The sequence below is a fragment of the Manis pentadactyla genome, chromosome 14, assembly GCF_030020395.1.
Source record: "Manis pentadactyla isolate mManPen7 chromosome 14, mManPen7.hap1, whole genome shotgun sequence".
Classification (NCBI taxonomy): Eukaryota; Metazoa; Chordata; class Mammalia; order Pholidota; family Manidae; genus Manis; species Manis pentadactyla.
This window is the reverse complement of record NC_080032.1, coordinates 79,486,152-79,501,272: the sequence shown is the minus strand read 5'-3', so window position 1 is coordinate 79,501,272 and position 15,121 is coordinate 79,486,152. Positions and strand designations below refer to the sequence as shown.

Below are 15,121 nucleotides of genomic sequence, written 5' to 3'. Positions count from 1 at the left end.
GCAACTTATATGTTTTCTCTTTAAGACAGACCTGGTTCTGAATCCTGACACTGGAACTTGTTATTCTGTGATTTTGAGCAGTTTTCTAAACTTCTCAGATCTCAGCTTTTCAACAGTAAAAAGGGCTTCTGATATTTAATATGAAACAGTACGTTGTCTGATCCCTCGTGCATATTGATGACCTTAATTATTGCTCTTTGGTGTTTTGGTTGACCATGGTTTGGTGGAGATCCTCGCTGAGGGATAGTGTAACTGGTATTCTTCCCATGAGACCTGGAATTTAAATGATGTGGGAGAGGAAATGGAAAGAGCTCTGGAATGAGGGTTTGTAGACCTGGATTCTAATCCTACCTTAGTCACAAGCTGAGACTGGTGATGTTGACTCAGAAGGTGCCCTGTGTGTTCATTCTTGTCTAAAAGGCTGCAGTTTGTACCAAGTGTCTGTCTGACTCATGTCCTCGTTGCTATGAGTAGTTTCTGAGGAGCAGCCCAGCAACTGGAAAGATCAGCTACACAGATTGATTCCAGTAAAGACTTACTAAATCAGAAATTTGCTTATACATTTTCTGTTTTGGGGGGGAAAAGTGTCCACGGCAGCTACACTCATTTTAAAGAATGGTGGTTTCCCCATTGTTGTAAAAGAAAGTGACAAAATGCAGAGTTAGCATCCCCTAAAATTCATTAAACATGCATAAGGCTGTTCGGCCAGCCTCGCTCTTTCATTTCAGAGATCAAGAATGGGAAGGGGGGAGTGTGGTTTGATGGTGTGTGTGCCCTGGTGAGGCGGCTCTCAGGAGAGTCTAAGGCCTGTTCAGATTGTGTGCATCAGAACATGTGAAAAATACCGGTGAATCGTGTTAATGATTGATGAAGCTTACATCTTGAGAAAACTTAGTTGGTGTTGACGGAGGAGCCTGGTGCCTCTTTCTATACATTAACCCCATTCTGCTCATGAATGAGTGTTGATCCAGGACGTACGGAGAGGTTACTTCCTATCTTGAAGACTGTGTAGTCAGTAGGGCCACAACAGGGAGTGTTAACTCCAGATTCCAAACCACAGCCCTTTGATATTACTTCCTCTCATGACAAAATCTAACTGCTGTGTTTTCACCGTACGTGAATTTTGATACCATTTTGAAGTAACAGCACGTATGGCTCTGTAGTCTTTCAATGTAAACCATCCTCTCTCTCTCCCCTCTATTTCCCTTGCTTTGTTTCCCCCGTTCATCTGGTAACCGACCACTTATTGTGCTGATTATCTTGTAATTGAAACTGTAAAAGCCTATGGCAGGTAAACCTATGGCAGGCAGATGGTCTCCCCAGTATGTCAGCTGTCGCGGATGTGGGTTTTTTTGTTTATTTTTTCTTGATACTACAGTGTGGTCTGTGGAGGGGGGGGGATAAAAAAACAAAGAGCCCAGTTCGTACAATTCGAAATGTAACAGAATGTATTTGCTAACACTTTCAAAGTTGCCTTAAGACCTAAATTCATTACGGAAGCATCTTCCTTGGAGCGTGAAGTCCAAGAGATGGAGGGGAAACTCCAGTGTCAGGAGGGGAGAATCAGGAGGTTGCTCCTGTGTTTCTGTAGCCATGTTTCTGCCTTTGGTCTTGGGGTGGACTTAGTCTTGGGGGTCGGGGGAGTCCGCAAAGCCCCCAAGCTACTGGTGGCTTCCGCTTGTTCTCAGAGCTGCCTGAGGGGAAAAGTGCTTGTTTAACCACTAATGTATTCCATGGAAACCAACAATTATGGCAAGGTTTTAAAAAAAGAAAATTACATTAAAGATGAATGAGAGCGTATTGAAATAATTATGTTGTAAGGTGTGTAACATTAAAAGATATTGAATAGAATATTGACTGTTTTGTGGAAATAGCAATAATGAGATTCCTGTCACCTAATCTTATGATAATTGGGTTATTACTATGCAAATGAAGGTATTACTTTAAAAAAGTAAGGAAGCAAGACAGATCCTTGAGGCAGTTCTTGATCTATTCTTAAAGCTGCGCTGTCAGTTCTCCTCAGACTGAAGATCCTTCTCTAAACAATTTGGAAATGCTCCTTTCACCATTTGCCCCTGAAATTCCACCATAATATTTTTCAGCTGCCACAGGTAGCAGATTGGTAGCTGGTGATTTTGTATTTTTTTAGTTCTTTGTGGAACCCTGAGGAATAATGAAACTGTATATTATTACTACTTTTTTTTTTTTTTTTTAGATGTAATGTGAGTTTTCCTGCCAAAGATCCATGCTGGAGCCCTTATCTCCACTTTCCATGCCACTCTATCATTATTGTGTAGTGTCAGGTGGTTACACATCTCAAAAGCCACCAGGTCATTTTGGGCTAGCAGACCTCCTAGGACACCTTTGCGGCTGAGGAAGCGGTCCCTTTAGCCTTCACTCATATTCAAATCGATAGTCTGTACACTGTTCTCACTGCCATGTCCATCTAAGCTCCTAGGGTACCCATCAAATGAACAGAAGCATTTGGGACAGTTGCCATTCCAGGTAAATACCTGTGTGTTCAGCAGGGAATGGTATTTCAAACTGTTGGTTGCTAAGGCTTTGGGTAAAAGGTGATTACATTTCCTGGGAATGTTGTATGATTTTGGCATACTGCTTGCTATATGAAATGCTCTCTGTATGAGGAAAGATACAGAGTTCTACTTTAAAAGTTCTCTAGTAGTCCTACATAGAGAACCAAACAGAAGTCTTGGATTGAGACTTACAGAAATCTCCCAATGGATTTTTCATAGTTTTCATATTCTTTGGTAGTATATACTAGATTAATCAGAGCAAAGAGATTTGAGGAAATCATGAAAGACAAATTTCATTTGCCAAGTATTTTTGGTTCTAAGGATTAGGAGAGCATAAGCTCAAGACAACATAAGCCTTTTCCATTTTTATTTCAGAATCAGTTGAGGCTTGAGAGACTTTATCAGTGTCACCAATTACTGCTCTTTACCTTCTGTCCTTCCATAATGGGAAGAGCTAGGCTCAGAGTGGCTATTGCCCATAATATTCACACCATATTCTGTTCAGTTGAGAAAGTTTGGAATAAATTTCTATTTCTCTAAGTACAGATTCGTTTTATTATTAGGCATGATTTGTGAAATACAAGTAACATTTTTGTACTAAAATATTATCTTGAAAATAGTAATTCTAAATCCTTGTAGTTCCAAAATCCAACTAATGTGGTTGGCTTAAATACATCAAGATATGTGTCTAGTTTTTATTTCATCTCTGTGTTAAGGATATTTGGGAAAAATGCAGAATTCTGGCATAGCATTTGGGTTGGAGTAAGCTATGCTGCTGTGGTAGATGAGATTTTAGAGTTGTTTATATAAGCTTTATTGTAACTTCAGGTGATTCTGCAGGTCAGAAGTATAGAGAAGAATCAGATATTGATCAGTATTAGTAATATTGATCAATCCAGCATTGATTCATTCCAGTTACTGAGAATACTAGAATATGAAACAGCACTCATGATATGTGGGTGAAATGACAACAAGGAGTGTAATGAATGATTTCCATGGGAAACAATAGCATTTTCTTCCTACTCAGCAATGCCCCCATTTGTCTACTAGACTTCCATGGACCTTGCTATTCTTGGGTTTTATGGAACAGGTTTTACCTTGACTAAGGTCACTGTGCAGTCAACCTTTACTGATGGGATTACAGCGAGCTTTTAAATTGTAGCTGTGACCAACCTGCAGTCATGACAAACATTGCAGAAGAATGCCCTTTGTCCAGGTTGGATGAGGGTCGCTGATGTTAAATGCAGCTAACAGTTTCTCAGGTTGGAAAGGGAGTAATTTGATTTGCAAAAGAAGGAAATATCAGACTCAGTACGTTCTTCCACTCATTCTGATAAGATCTACAAAGAGAAGAGAGCCCACTTTTAGTATAATCCATGCCCCATTATCTTTTTAAGCAAAGCAGAATATTTCAAACTAAAAAGTGTTAGCAACAGTAACAAAAATTTGTATCTTACTAACTTTTTTGGGTAAAAACAAGGAGAACCAGGGGTGTTTGATCTGTAGGGGAGGAATATTTTACCACTTAGGTAGAGCAGCTTTCCTGTCATCCTCAGAAAGTAACCAAGTAATTTCTATTAAATATCATCATGAACTCTTACGAATACAAGCATATTTGATGAGTTTGAGCTATTGCAATTCTTATTCATTTTCGAAGCTCAAACTGTCTCATCTTGGACCAATGGAAACTTCTTTAAGTTAGCTCCTGAGTACTTTTGACGTAACTGTGGTCACCTTTGATAGCTCCCTTGGTATCTGGTATATGTTCTAGGTGCATTATGTACATAGGTTGCTGCCATCTACTTCTCCAAGAAGTCTTGTTTTCTGAACACTAGGTATGTTCATTACTCCTGGTTTAGCCATTTTTGTAGGCCTAATTTAGTGCTATTTTATGTGCTTAGAATTTTCACCTCCAATACTCAGGTATTAATTTTGGGCTATCAAATTTCATGTCAAAACAAAGGCCTTTAAGATCGTCCTGATATATGTAAGGTCTATCAGAAGTTTTACTTCTATTTTTAGAGAATCACATTTCAGCCAAGGAAGATATCATCTAGCTATCAACCATAATGCATGTATTTAAAATGTATCTGATCTTAGTATTACTTAGTACACTTTGGGCAAAGTCTTGCACAGTCTATATTGCTATTTGGCTCTCTTTTGCCCAGTGGTGATCAAATTTGCTCCAAGTACAATTCCTCTATTGCATCTTATGCACAGAGTTGTTCTTTTATTTTTTAGTCTAATTGTTTTTCATGCGGTTGCCATTTACCAATGTTTACCTGCTGCAATTGTTTCCTACGAAATCATCATGTACATTACATTCATTATCTATTTCTGTGAGTATTTAAGAATTGTTTTTTTGAAAAATAAGGGAGTAGACACTAGTACAGTTGTCCTCATTTTACTGAACTAATATACCCCATGTCATAGTTGGCTTAAATGGATAATTGCACTCCTAGAGAAGGTACCCCAAAGCAGTGTTTGGCAGTGAACCATAGAAAGTTGCAGAGTGTATAACATTTGTTTATACAGAAAACACTTTTCAGGTTGAGCCTCATCTATTAGGAACTCCCTTCCCTAATGTAACCAAGGAATAAAATGTCCCGACTCTTAGCAACTGTGTAGGAGAAAAGACGAAAGGTGAAGTTGTGGGATCTAAAGATTTTCTGTTTCCTAGAATCTAGAATCTCCTAGATGTGCATAATTTTGGAGTGCTATTTTTTTACAAGAATGTCTGGACCAATTTAGGTGATGCTGATACCCAACTACTCCCATCTTTTCAAGGATAGTGTTCTGCTCATCTGAAATTGATCGCCTGGATTAGTGCTTTTAGATACATATATATCCTCCTTTCTACCTGTTTACCTGTTCTGATTCCCACCTTTTGGAGTCTTCTAGAGGTTCTAAGACTAATCAGAGACCATGAGATTAGCAAATGATAAACAAGTATTATAAACTAGGTCATTAGAGTAATTTTTAAACATATTAGGTATTTTAAAAATCCAACCAGATTTAGTAATAAAGATAACGTCTTGTATAGTCAGACAGTAGAGGTAGGGCAGAATATTGTGTGGCATTTCTCTGTGCTTCTAGTGTCTTATCTCTGTAGTTCCCTGAGCTATGCCTCCTTTGTATGTCAGATTTATTCTTAAGCTGGAAGCAAATGGCATCTGTAGTTTCAGGTCTGACAAACACTGAGTTTGAGAAAGAGACCCTTTCTTCCGGTGGCTCTTTCTTAACAGTGAGGAAATGTTTTCCCAGAAGCATATCTTACTCATGTTTCCTGGGCCCACATCATATCATATGCCCCTTTCTGCATCTACACCATGTGTCCAGGGGAATGCCATTCATAGACTAGCATTCATATAACCAACAATCACTGGTAACGAGGACGAGATTACCGCGGTTGCCTTACATTCAGCAGGACCCAGCCCAGAGATTGGGCTCAAGCCCTCAAACTGCGCAGCTTTTACATGCAGAGGAAGGGATACTACATATCCAGGAGGAGAAACTACAGTATCCATTACATTATGTCTTAGGACTTTCTTGTATATCTATGTTATTTGTTTGGTTGTAGAACATGAGTAAAATAATTGAGCAATTACATTGGGAGTAAGAAAAAGAAAAATACCATTATGCTTTAATATATGCAAAGATGTATGGTATGGTTGGAAAATTCTTTCAAACCATTCCTCTGATTTTTACTATTTTTTAAATTCACTAAGCATGAATTACATGAGCAATCTAATGTCATCCATCCCTTTGTACTTCTAGATAAGCTCGGCGAAAACCAACGTCTGTGAAATATGATTAAACTTGCCCTTAAGAGCTGTCATCTGCATTGAGCTTGTTATCTAGTTGTCTTTCCATGGCTTCTTGCAAATTCTCTATTATAGGTCAAAGAATGTCCTGGGCTCTAGCACCACTGCCCATGTTTTTCCAGACTCATGCCTGGAATGTTGTCTGCTCTTCCCTCAAACCTTCCTGATCTTTCCTGTTCCAGCTCAAATACTCCACCTAGGAAAACTGGTCATTCCAAGTGACCAGCTCAGTCCAAGGATCTTTTCTCTCTCTTTCCTCGGAAGACTTTAATTATTGTCTTTCTCTTCAGTTCGTTTGTTTGGCATTTCATCTGCTTCCTTTTGAGACTTCTTCTAGTCTGTGTCTTTCAGATATTATTATCATGTCCTATTATTGATTGTGACCTTGAAAATAGAAACTCTTGATATCTTAATGAGTCCCATGAAAATTGTTTCTTTTCAGGAGTCATTTTGGAAAGAGAAGGTTAAATAATCTCTCATACAGAATTTAAAAGTAGCTCATTTATTAAGCATTTGTTGTATGCCCAAGATAGTAACAAGAGCTTTATGGACATTATACCATTTCTTCCTCACATACACATACACAAACCCCATGTAGTAGGTAACAAAAACGCATCTCACAGTAGTTGAAGCAAGAAAGGGCATATAGTGTCCCCGAATAGAAAATAACCTTTAAGCTCACAGGATATCTCCAGGCATCCGTCTTCAACTCTGTTGTCCTTTTAGCTTTTGTTTCCTCTTAGTTGACTTTTTTAAGGTTGAATGATCTTCAGTAACCTTAGTTGTAGAAAGATAGAGGGGGAAGGAAGGTGGAGGGAGAGAGTCCATTCCAGCAATTGTTGGGGTGAGCGGGATCCCCACATTGCTTCCCAGAACTGATCAGTGATTACTGAGGCCTGAGCAGTCATCCTACCATGTAGGGTGTGGACCAGCCCTACCTGAACCGTGAGGTCTGAGAAGGGGCAGCATGATTTTTCAATGAGATGCTGAGTGGACAGTTACTCTGGTAAGTGTCATTTCTGATTTACAGATGAGACCTGGGTTTAAGACCTGGGCTAGAGATTAAGTAACTTGCCCAAGATCACCCAGGTAGGAAGACTGAACCCAGCATAAACCACAGAGCTTATGCTAGTAATCCCTTGGCTATATTGTAGTATTTTTATTAAACAGTGTTTGAGCATCAGTGCTCAAAATAAAAAAATAGCCCCCACTCTATGCAACTTATTTTATGTATCTTTAGGAGCATCCTGTTCAGATATTCAGCCTCTACTTCCTCATGTAATCTCAACATATTTCCATTATCTGAAATTATGATGTGCTAGTTGAATGACTGGATTTGCCTTCTTGAGGCTGTGTTTCAGTCACCACATTTCCTTGCTCAGATCTTTGCATTTTAATCCTTTCACAGATCTCTGTGGCTGTGCAAGGGGCTCTTTGTGGCCCCAAGGACACCACATATGACAAATTTCTAATGTCAGTGGGGAGACACTTGCAAGGGAAAAGTGGGCTGGCCACTGACATCACCCTCCATTGCCTACAGAGCTGACTGGGTATAAGGAGGCGATCCCGGTGTATGTTCCACAGGCTAGTCCTGGACAGGTCAGCGGAGAGCCACTTGGCCACCCTCAGGAGAAGAACCCAGGACAGGCTGAGCTGTGGATGCTGGAGCCCTGATTCTCTGAGCTCCTGAGATGAAGGGGGCAGGTCCTATTTTCTCTGGTTCCCTCCAAGTCCAGGGCCTGCCCCGCTCTGCATGGGCCTCCCAACAGGCCTTATTCTTTAGGTTTTTCCCTGCTCTTTCGGTACTTGAGGAGAGACCACCCGCTGTTTCACCACACCTTTCACCAAGTCTTCCCATGCCTCTCCTTCTGACCCAAGAATCTCAGATGTTTAAGATGAGTTTTCTATAATTGTTTTTTTTTTTTTTTTACCTTATTCTCTTTTAGGCGCTCTTTAATTTTTTTATGTGTTGACATGCAAATACATGGTTTGTTACAACAATTCCTTTCCTGACATTCTGGAATGCAGTCCTCAGTTCGCTTCTTTCTCTGCTAATGTCTTTTCCAACTTTGAAGTAGTTAGATCACAGCTTCCCTATTAAAAAGTTTTAATGACTTTGTTTTCTCAACATCATCTAACGAAGTATGTTATAGATATTGCTCAACAGTATACTTATTTAATTTGACTTAGTACTCAGAGATGGATTTAACTGTCTCTGACACTAATATTAGGGCCAGGAATTTCATCTTATTCACAGAGGTGACCTGAATACTGTTTTTACTCTGCCCTTTTAGCTTGGGCTAAGACCTGGATGAAACAGTTTCCCAGCCTAATCCACATAGGTATGTAGCTTTTAAGTATCTTTATCCATTCAGTCTTCACTATATCAGCTGAGGGGCTAATTTGGAATGCCTTTTTGTTTTTTATTATAGAATTCGGTATATTCTCAGAATTTCTGTTTCTAACCAGGAATAATGGCTTTAGGTTGTAAAAAGCATTAAAATATTATATGCTATCTTATCCAAACTGGATGTTACTTATTTTATAATTTACATTTGATCGATGATGGTAATGTGGCTGGAAAGGGAAACAAGTGTTTTATGTCAAATTGTGGCCCATTAACAATGAAAAATTATTCATAGATTATCTTCCTATGAATAGTTCGTGATCTATACTGAAGGTGTTTGGTCTGTTCACCTACTGATTTTTCACTGATAAAGTATAGCTTCATCTTCAGTCCATGAACATCTGCGAAAGGGTGTATCTATTTTACTTTTTGATGTTAAAAACCACAAAGTCTTCACTAAATTAGCAGGGGGCATTTGCACAGCAAACTAATGAAAAACCTTATGAGCCTTCATCAGCTGTTTCGGTTTTAGCCGCCACTTTGGGGCTTTTACACTTCTTTCCCTTTCCCACCCCACCTCCAGGAGGCAAACAAAGAAATATAATTTGCATCAGCTATAGAAATGCCTCTGAGATCTCTGCTCTAAGTGTGCTGGGGATTTGGAGTAGAAATCCTGAAAAAGAGAAAAAGTCCAGAGTAAAAGCTCTGTTGACAAGGGAGTTTCATAGGCATGTGGTGAGAGCACAACATTGGACGTGTGAATACAGATTTTCCAAGCTTCCTTTCCTCTTGTAAAAAAAAAAAAAAGTCCAGGAGTGGGGTAGTTCTGTCTGGTTAAAGAGGTGGATGCAGTGACAGCTGTATAGTTTAATTTTTCTTTCTGATACAGATACTTGGCTGTTGGAGTGTTTAGCACCATCATTCCTTCTTGACTGCTTCTCATTACATGTGGCACCCCTGGTTGAGAGCAAGGTAGATGGCTCTTTCTGTCCATAATGCTGCACGGTGCACTATCATTGGACAAGTGTATTGGGCTGGAATGAAAGGGCATTTGAATTCTCACTTTGGTGCAGAGCATTAGCACATTCACCCTCTCCTGGCATCCGGTCAAGGAACCCAAGTTAGCTTGTGAACTGTGTTTCTCCCTGGAGTAAACATCGTGTGTGTACTTGGCTAGGAGGTCAGCTGTTAAAGGGTGATTTTTCTATTTCAGTAGAATCAGGTATTTGTTCATACTTAGAAAGCATCTAAGTAGAGGCAATTTAGACATTTAATCAAAGCAAAACCTATTCTAAAAAATAGGAAGATCTCATTATAGATTCACAGATCTGTATATTTGTGTGCTCAAGGATAATAATAATTCTGGGATACGTTTCAGAGCAGAGATGAGTAAAAATAAGAAAAAAATTAATGGATTTGAGCCCAAGTAAATGAAACTCTATTATTTAATTATAGTATCTGACTGTGAATATAAATGGGAGAGCAAGAATTTTTTCTACAGTTTGGATCATAGAAGATTTTATGATTAAATGGGGAGGTCTGTCACTTGGAGCTACAAGCTATAGCTTTGATCCTTCATAAAATGAATCGAGTGTACAGAATAATTTGGGACAGTCCCTTTTACACACATTCAAGTGTTTTTACATCTAAAGTAAATAAAAACTGCACAATGTGGAAAATATGCCAGTGTCCTTCAAATTTGCCACTCTGTGGTATCCTGAATAGATGGAGAAAAACTCATTGATACACAAAGGAAAGGGACATGCTAACTCTTACAATTTCATGTATGGAATCTCTTCTGAGCTAATGACTACAATAATATCAATGGTTGGGCCATTTAATTGTTATCAGTTGCTATGTTTGGTATGTGGATAAGTTTAAACCCCAATGTTCTGGTTAAATTCCAATGTAGATGAGTGATGACATTCCATCTGCCATGTTCTTATTTTGTCTTCCTTAAGGAAGTGAAGAATAACTAAATTCCCAAGCAAATTGTTGAAACACTAGATAAAAATGTAGTATTTTTTATTCCTCATTGTGTAGTTCAGTGTCTTCAGACCTTGGTTGTAGACTGAACTTAGTCACTGACTCACCTGTGACCTTGTACAGTTTAACTTGATCTCTCTAAAATGTATTTTTCTTTAAATGTGTTTATTTTCTATAAAATGTAATTTTCTCTAAAAGGCAAAAAATAGCCTGGGTGATTGTTAAGCCTATTTACAGTTTCAATAGATTATGAGTTGTCAATGGTCCACATCCTTAATAAAGAGGAAAATGTTGTCCAGACTGTAAAACTCTTCAGATTTCTATTCAGTTTAATGCATTAGAAAACACATTCTTACAGACATTATATTTAGGGTTGTCTATCAGAAAGAGTATACGTAAAATGGTGGAAATCTTGGTGTTTCAAATCAGAGTCAAGTTTTTTTTTGTCCCCATGACTAATCCCAATTCATGTTGTCATCTTTCTTAGTGAAAGTATGAATGCATATTTAGTTCAAGTATGGGAAAACTGGAGTGTTTGTGAGGAAAAGAGGACAGTATCTCACAAAGCTACATTTTTAATGATGTTTAGATTTTAAATTTCCCCATCTCATGCATATTGGCAGAGATATTCAATAGGCCATGATTCATGACACCCTTCACTCAAACTAGTAAAATGACGATGCCATCAGACTATGATAAATTATGTATACATGTTATTCCTAAAGCAGCCACTAAAAAAGCTATACAAAGAGAAACTAAAAAACACTATAGAGAAATAAAAATTGACTTATAAAAAATGTTGAAGGAAGACAGGAAAAAGAAAACAGAGAAATGAAGAATAGAGAAAAAAAGAAAAAATAAAATTGTAGACTTCAGCCCTAATAGATTAATAACTACATTACATGTAAATGGTCTAAATTCAATTCAAAGACAGATTGTTAGAGTGTAATAATAAATAGGTCTCAATTATATGCTGTCTGTAAGAAATTCTCTTTAAATATAATGAAAGTAAAAGGATGGATGAAGCTATGTCATGTAAAAAGAAAGTAAAGGTTTCAGATACAGTAGACTTTGGAGAAATGAAAATTACCAGAGATAGGGATATTGTATAATGATAAAAGAGCTGCTCCATCAAAAAGATATCACCCTCCTTAATGTGCATACACTAAATTACTGAGGTGTAGAATACATAAAGAAAATGACAGATTTGGAAAAACTAGACAAATTCACAAGTGTAGTTGAAGATTTCAACACCCCTATGTCATTAATTGATAGAAAACTAAACAGGCTATAGAAAAGTCAGTAGTATCAGTAACCAACAGACTCTCATTGACATTCACAAAACACTCCACCCAACAGAAGCAGAACGTGCATTCTTTTCATGTGACCATGGAACATATACCATGATAGATCATATCCTGGCTCAGAAAACAAATGTCGACAAACTTAAAAAAATTAAAACCATATGCAGTGTGTTCTTTGACTGTGCAATCAAATTAAAAATGAATAATAGATAACATGAAAATCTCTGATAATATGGAAATTCAACAACATATAATAAATGGGTCATAAAGGAAAGAGATATAAAAAATACATTGATTTGAATGAAAATAAAACACAACATCAAAGTTTGCAGGTCAAAGGTTAAGAAGTGGTGAGAGGGATGTTCACACCACTAAATGCATGTATAAGGGACAAGGAAAAAATACCACTTCAAGAACTTAGTAAAGAAAAGATGAATATACTCAGCAAGCAGAAGGAAGGAAATAATAATGTTAATGACATAAGTCAAAAAAGTGAAAACAGGAAAACAAGAAAATCTAGTTTGAAAAGATAAGGTTGCTATAAAAAAATTACTTTTAGCAAGACAAAAAGGAGAAAAGACAAATTACCAATATGAGGAATGAAAAATGAGAAAGAGTGTATCATGACAGACATCAAATGTGTCATATACAGATATCTATATCACTGTGGACACCGTGCAGCCGTGAAAAGGGTAATATGGGATCACTACAAACGACTCTACACATGTACATTTGACAGCTTAGCTGAAATGGACCAATTCCTCAAAAAACCAACTACAACTCACCAAAAATTAAAGAGATCATTTGAGTAACTCCATAACTTGTATAAGTAATTTAAAAAGTTCCAAAACAGAAATACCCAGTCCCAGATGGTTTTACTAGAGAATTCTAAAAATTTGAATAAGTAACACCAATTCTATAATCTCTTCCAGAAAACCATTCATTTTATAAAAGTAGTATTTCCCAGATGCAGACATAAATGACCAAGTGGGGTTTATTCCAGGAATGCAAGGCTGCTTCAAGAACTTGAATGTAAAACTTAAAACTGCAAAGTTTTTAATGGAAAACATAGGCTATCTTTAGGATCTAGGTCTAGGAAAGGCATTTTTAGACTTTATACCAAAAGCATGATCCACAGAGAAAAAATGATGAATTGGACTTTATCAAAATTAAAATTTTTTCCTCTGTGACAAACCATGTTAAGAGGAGGAAAAGATAGGCTACAGACTAGAAGAAAATGCTTGCAAACCATATGGATGACAGAGGACTAGTATTTAGAATATAACCTTTCAAAACTCTACAGTAAAAAAAATCAAATCAGGAGATGATCTAAAGACATAAAACATTTCATGGGAGAGGACATAGATAGCAAATATGCATATGAAAAGATGTTTGACGTCATTAATCATTAGAGAAAAGCAGAATGACTAAAATAAAAAATAAAGACAACACGAAATGCTGGCAAGGATGTGCAGAAACTGGCTCACTCATGCATTGCTGATGGGAATGTAAAATTGTACCACCATTTTGCAAAACAGCTTGGCAGGCTTTAAAAAACTTAACATAGAGCTACCACACAACCCAGAAATTGCACTCCTAGGCATGTATGCCAGAGAAAGGAAAACTTGTGTTTGCACAAAAACCTGTACACAAATGTTTTTAACAGATTTATTAATAATAACCCCAAACTAGAAACTCAGTGTCTTTCAATGGGTGAATGGTTAAATGGTGTATACAGTAGAATACTACTCAGCAAGAAAAATGAATGAATTATTGATATATGCAGCAACCTGGGTGAATCTCCAGAGAATTATGTTGTTTATGATTTATATAATATTCTTTATATAATATTTATATAATATTCTTAAATGAAAAAATTATAGAAATTGTATATAGATTAGTGGTTTCCAGGGTTTAAGGAGGAGGTGTAGTAGGAGGGACATTAATATGGCTATAAAAAGGCAACCTGAGGGATTCCTATGGTGATGGACACATTTGGTGTCTTGACCTCTATCAATGTCAACATCTGTCTTGGTTTTGATATTGTACTATAACTTTGCAAGATGTTACCCTTGTGGGAAACAGGATAAAGGATTTGGGAGATCTCTCTACGTTCTTTCTTACAACTGCATGTGAATCTATAGTGATCTCAAATTAAAATACTTAATTAATGAAAAAAAATGACCCTTTAATGGCTTCTAGATTAAAATCCAAAGCCTTTTCTTGGTCCTTTCTAACCTCATTCATATCCTACTTCTTGTTTCCTTACACATCATGCTGCAGCTACTGTTCCTGAACATGCTTAGCAAGCTCTCACCACAGGGCCTTTGTACTTGCTATTCCCTCTGCCTGGAATGCTCCTCCTTCTGGTTTACTCTCTTCTTCCAGGTCTTTGCTTAAATGTCATCTTATTAAAGAGGTTTTTCCTTGAATACTGTCTCTAAAGTAACACTCCTGTCACAGTCGTCCCTTACTTCTATTTATTTTTCTTCTCTCTTTATAAGCAGATTGATGCTTAAAACATTTCAGATTCCTTGGATAGGAACCTTCAATTTCCTACTATACCTTCTCTTTTCTGTGTTCTTCTGGAACTTAGAGCTTTTGGTTTAAAAAACAAACCAAGTAAGCTGGTTCACTTTATTTTCTTTCCTTCTACTGACGACTCTGTATCTACGTGGAATTTAAGGGTTCTGCAGTAGTAGGTGTTCTGTATTCTGTTGCACTTAGCTTGTCACAATCCACTAGTATTTCCCCAAACAGCTAAGATTCAAGAGTTGATATTTTCATACCACAAATCTGCCTCTACATGACTTAGCTCTGATTCTCTTCTAGGCTTTTTGATCGGTCTTCAATGTAAAGACACACTTCAAGAGGATCCTTAGAAGTCTTGGACAAACTTCTCCGCATGTGGCAGGTATGTCTCTAACTCCACACTAAGTGTGCAAGAAATGCCACTTTACTCTTTTATAGGTAAATCTTAATCATATTTTGATCTTCCATTTAACCATGTGGAAGCAATCCAAGGTTGCATCTAAGTTCTAGGTGAGGTTATAAGGTCCCAAACTCTTGAGGAGTGATTCACCTCTTTCTAGGCTGTCATCTCTCCATTGGACACATCTACCCACC

The 15,121-nt window shown here is 37.5% G+C and overlaps 1 protein-coding gene across 13 annotated transcripts in view; it reads left to right on the top strand.

Moving 5' to 3' along the window:
* SOX5 (SRY-box transcription factor 5) overlaps positions 1-15,121 on the top strand; it is a 931,123-nt gene that overhangs the window by 117,441 nt on the left and 798,561 nt on the right. For 12 of the 13 annotated variants that reach the window (XM_057491900.1, XM_057491891.1, XM_057491896.1 and 9 more), the window contains exon 2: positions 14,828-14,909. The exons of the other annotated variant lie outside the window; for it this stretch is intronic. The gene's annotated coding sequence lies outside the window, so the exon portion shown is untranslated. The remainder of the gene's footprint in view (positions 1-14,827; positions 14,910-15,121) is intronic. 13 annotated transcript variants of the gene reach the window in all.